Here is a 5,237-nt window from a genome sequence, read left to right as displayed (position 1 = left end):
GGGTTGATTTTGTGGAACATCCTTTGATGGAGGCTGTGGCTCCAGGTGGGCCGGGGGGATCCCAGAGGACAGGGACCCTGCTGGGCATGAACAGCTTTGGACTTCTGGGGGGAAACTGAGAGGGGGAGCTGGGGCAGAGTGACCAACCCAGTGACCTCACACAGCATTCCTGTGATGTCACACAGTCACCCGCCCCCTCCTCGATGTCACAGTCTGCTCTGTGATGTCACAACCCATTATCTAATGTCACACAGCTGGTCTCTGATGTCACAGCCAACTCTGTGATGTCATAGTCTGCTCTGTGATGTCAGTCCTCTGCCCTGTGATTTCACAGGTGGTTCTGTGATGTCACAGAGACAGTCCATGATGCCATAGCTGCTCGATGACCTCACATAACCCACTCTGTGATGTGATAGCCCACTCTGTGACCTCATGTCACCAAATGATAAATTGTCTACACCAGGTGAGCACACACAATGCTGATTCTCCAAAACCCCAGGCCTATGGGAACCACACAATGCCCATTTTGTGAGAAGGGAACTGAAATTCACCAGCCTCAGTGTCCTGCCAGCTCAGCCAGGCCCACAGGAACACTGGGGTCCACGAGCACCAGGGACCATCAGAGAGACCCCCAGGACAGCAGAATGCATGGGTAAAGGGGAGGGGAAATATGTTAATGATTTTGAGGAAATGATTATCAGATGTGTGTTTAGTCCAGGACAATCAATGAATATGTGTGCAAAATACAGAAAAGAAACAGAAACTTTCCTGTACTCACCATGCACGGCTTTGGGAGGAGCTATATGCCGTGCATCCAGCTGAATCAAGAATGGTGCTTCTAATGCTACTTTGAGGTTAAGTAATTTTCTGTTTTACTGAATTTTGTAACACTCCCACTGCCAAGGAAAGCTCTGTCTGCTGCTGTTCACAAACAGAGAAGGGCTGGTGGCAGATGTGGGGCTCGGAGGCAGTCTGGGGCACAGTGACCATGAAATAATCAAGTTTTCAATGTTCTGTGAAAGAAGGAGGGGCAGCAACAAAACTTCTACACTGGAATTAGGAAGGGCAGACTTTGGCCTGTTCAGGATGCAGATTTGGGGAGTACCAAATCAGATGCTGATTTTTAAAAGGAAAACAGCCCTTAAAAACAAAGGGATCCAGGAAGGATGGACACATTTCAAGAAAGTAATCTTAAGGGGGAAGGAGCAGCCTGTCCCAGTGTGGCAAAAGATGAGCTGGTGAGGAAAATGACTGGCCTGGCTGTCCATGGAGCTTTTGTGGGAACTCAGGGAAAAAAGAGGGAACATCACATTTGGACAGAAGGCCAGGCAACTTAGGAAATGTTTAAGGATGTAGTTAAGTCATACACAAAGAAAAGGAAAGAGGTGAAAGCTCATTTAGAACTTAATCTGGCCATTTCTATAAAAAATAATACTGAATGTTTCTCCAAATAAATTACTAGAAAAACATGGGATTAGGACAACCTCTACTCTTTTTTAGGTACAGTGGAGAATATAGTAACTAAAGATGAGGAAAAGCCTGCGCTACTTAACACCTTGTTTGTCACAATTTTAAAATTTAAGATAGGTTGTCCTTAGTACAAGTTTTCTCCTGATCTGGTAGATGGGCACAAGGAGCAGAACAGCCCCCCTGTAATCCAGGAGGAAGCAGTGGGTGACCTGCTGAGCTACTCAGATGCTCTCAGGTGCATGGGATCAGACGGGATCCATCCCAGGGGGATGAGGGAGCTGGTGGATGAGCTCCCCAAGCTGCTCTCCATCATTTACCATCAGTCCTGGCTCAGCAGGGAGGTCCCAGAGGACTTGAGGTGCCAATGTGAGCCCATCCCCAAGAAGGGCTGGAGGAGGATCTGGGGAACTCCAGGCGTGTCAGCCTGACCTGGGTGCCAGGTAAGGTTATGGAACAGATCACCCTGACTGCCATCCCAGGGCACCCGCAGAATGCCTGAGGGATCAGAGCCAGCCAGCGTGGGTTTCAATATCTGCATTGATGATCTGGATGAGGGGATTGACTCCATCATGAGCAAATTTGCAGATGACACCAAGCTGAGTATGAGTGTTGATCTGCTGGAGAGTAGAAGGGCTCTGCACAGAGCCCTGGACTGGCTGGATCCAGGGGCCAAATCCAACAAGGTGAGGTTGAACAAGTCCAAATGTCGGGTCCTGCACTTTGGCCACAACAACCCCTGCAGCGCTACAGGCTGGGGACAGAGTGGCTGGACAGCAGCCAGGCAGAAAGGAACCCGGGGGCACTGATGGACAGCAGGTTGGACATGAGGCAGCAGTGTGCCCAGGTGGCCAAGAAGGCCAATGGCTCCTGGCATAGATCAGGAATGGTGGGGCCAGCAGGACCAGGGCAGTGATTCTTCCCCTGAGCTCAGCACTGGTTGGTCAGCACCTCAAGGGCTTTGTCCAGTTCTGGGCCCACTGGAGTGGGCAATAGGAAGAAATTTGCATCAGAAAGAGTAAAGAAAGCAAAGGTGAAGCAAAGGAAATGTTCAGGGCAGTTTGGGGGTGGCTGCCAGGCAGCCCTGGCTCTGAGCAACAGCGTCTGCAGTGGGAAAGAAAAGTCCCAGCTGATGGGAACAAACTTTCTGGCTCAGTGCAGAGGCCAGGAATAAGCTGAGTGGTTTCCCTGGTGTCCCCCAGCCCTTGCTGGCCCCAGGGGCTGATGGCATTTGTGCTCCCTCACGTTCATGTCCCCACAGCAACAGCATGGGGGTGCTCTCCCTGCTCTGTGCAATGCAAACGGGCTGCTGAGCCAGTCCTGCCGTGTCTGTGCCTGCAAGGATGGGGCACCTGTGTGAGCTGGGGGAGAGGCCAGGGTTGCAGAGGGGGGATGTTGTTGGCAGCTGCATCAGGACGCTCTGGGACGCTGCCCTGGACTGTCCAGCACACTGGGGATGGATCAGCCCCTGCTCTGCTGCTCCTTTCCATCTGCCCCAGCGCCCTTGCAGAGCCCCAGCCATGCTGTTTGCCCCCAGCCTGCCCATGGCCAGCCTGGGGCTGCTCACAGGGGTTTCTGTGCTGAGCATTGGCCTGGCAGTGTTCTTGAGAGAGCTTGGGCAAGGAGCCTGGAGCCCCCAGGGCCTGGCCTGAGGCGTCAGCGCTGCCCCAGCAGTGCCCATGGCCTGTCCCTGCTGCAGCCCCGGCACTGCCACCCCCAGGGCTGTGCCTGGCCCTGAGAGCACTCAGGCCCTGCAGCAACACCAGGGCCACCAGGGCAGCGGGGCAGGGCCACGGCAGCAGCACTGGCAACACCAAGTGCTGCTGCTGCTGCTGGGCACAGCTGCTGTGCCAGCACTGATCTGCCCCAGCTCTGCACACAGACGTTGCTGCTGCAGCTCCAGAGAAGGCAACAAAAGGGCATCTCTGCAGAAAACTTTGCTGGATGAGCATTTAGCTCCTTTAAAACACTGAGGGTGCAACCCCACATTGACACAGTCTGTGGCCACAGTGATTGTGGAGAGAAACAAAATGGGAAATGGCATTATCAGTGACATTTCTCTGTGGAAAATACAGAAGGGCTTGACAGCTAGCTTACAAGCAAAGCTGAGTTAATGGATTAAAAACCAGTTGATGATTTTAAAATGTTTGCATAGCCAGGAAGAAGACAAGGCATCAACATGGAAACACATTTGAAAAGATAGATGCAAATATTTGCAAGCTAGGCTAGGTGCATACGTAAATGTGCCTTATTAAATTTCTGTAAAACTTTTGCTAATTACATTGATACAAAGATCTTTGCTCTAATTAATATAATATTTTATTGTGATGTAATTAATGACTTTAAGATGATGCTTTCTTAAAAGTATATAAACTAGAGAACACATGTTGGTCACGTCCAATCTAAGAGTATCAGACAAGATTAAAAAAGTAAAACAAAGAAAAGAAACCTCCAAAATGAAACCAACAGAAGGTATCAAAACCGAGTTTTATTACAAGTGATTTCCAGAAACTGGCCAGCAGTTTAATGTTTTTGAAAGCCTCCAGTCATCAGTCTCCACACTGCAGCATTGAGCTCCTGGTTCCTCAGGCTGTAGATGAGGGGATTCAGGGCTGGAGGTACCATCGAGTATAGAACTGACAGGGCCAGATCCAGGGATGGGGAGGACATGGAGGAGGGTTTCAGATGAGCAAACGCTGCAGTGCTGAGGAACAGGGAGAGCACAGCCAGGTGAGGGAGGCAGGTGGAAAAGGCTTTGTGCCGTCCCTGCTCAGAGGGGATCCTCAGCACAGCCCTGAAGATCTGCACATAGGAGAAAACAATGAACACAAAACAACCAAAATTTAAACACACACTTACAGCAATTAGGACAAATTCCCTGAGATAATGTTTGGAGCAGGAGAGCTTGAGGATTGCGGGTATTTCACAGAAGAACTGGCCCAGGGCACTGCCATGGCACAGGGGCAGGGAAAATATATTGGCTGTGTGGATCAGCGAAAAGAGAAGGGCACTGGCCCAGGCAGCTGCTGCCATGTGGGCACAAGCTCTGTTGCCCAGGAGGGTCCCATAGTGCAGGGGTTTGCAGATGGACACGTAGCGGTCATAGCACATGACAGTCAGGAGATAAAACTCTGTTGCTGCGTAGAAAACAAAAAAAAAAACTTGGGCAACACATCCTGTGTAGGAGATGTCCCTGGTGTCCCAGAGGGAATTGTGCATGGCTTTGGGGACCGTGGTGCAGATGGAGCCCAGGTCAGTGAGGGCCAGGTTGAGCAGGAAGAAGAACATGGGCGTGTGCAGGTGGTGGCTGTAGGCTACGGCGCTGATGATGAGGCCGTTGCCCAGGAGGGCAGCCAGGGAGATGCCCAGCAAGAGGCAGAAGTGCAGGAGCTGCAGCTGCCGCGTGTCTGCCAATGCCAGCAGGAGGAAGTGCCTGATGGAGCTGCTGTTGGACATTTGCAATGTCTTGGCAGGAGGATCTGTAAAAAAAGTAATCATGGAATAGTAGGGTTTGGAGAGGATTTTAAATATCCCAGCAGAGCCTTGGGGCACTTTCCCCCCACTGCCTGTCCAGGGCTCCGCTGCCTGGAGCTGTCCCTGCCAGCAGCTGCTTCCCTGTGCCCAGGGCTGAGCCCTGCCAGTGCTGCCAGAGCCCAGCCCAGCCTTGGGGGCTCAGCTCTGCCCTGCAGACCCCTCCCAGCTCTGGCACTGCCCAGAGGCCTCTCTGGCTCTGCAGGCTCTGATGGCAATGTCAGAGCAACCTTGAGGAG

The 5,237-nt window shown here is 51.8% G+C and overlaps 1 pseudogene; it reads right to left on the bottom strand.

Annotated features, from left to right (window-relative positions):
- Positions 1–3,958: 3,958 nt before the first annotated feature.
- LOC132076997 (olfactory receptor 14A16-like) lies at positions 3,959–4,923 on the bottom strand (annotated as a pseudogene).
- Positions 4,924–5,237: the final 314 nt, after the last annotated feature.

Source organism: Ammospiza nelsoni, chromosome 9, assembly GCF_027579445.1.
Source record: "Ammospiza nelsoni isolate bAmmNel1 chromosome 9, bAmmNel1.pri, whole genome shotgun sequence".
NCBI lineage: Eukaryota > Metazoa > Chordata > Aves > Passeriformes > Passerellidae > Ammospiza > Ammospiza nelsoni.
This window is presented reverse-complemented; position numbering and strand designations above follow the sequence as displayed.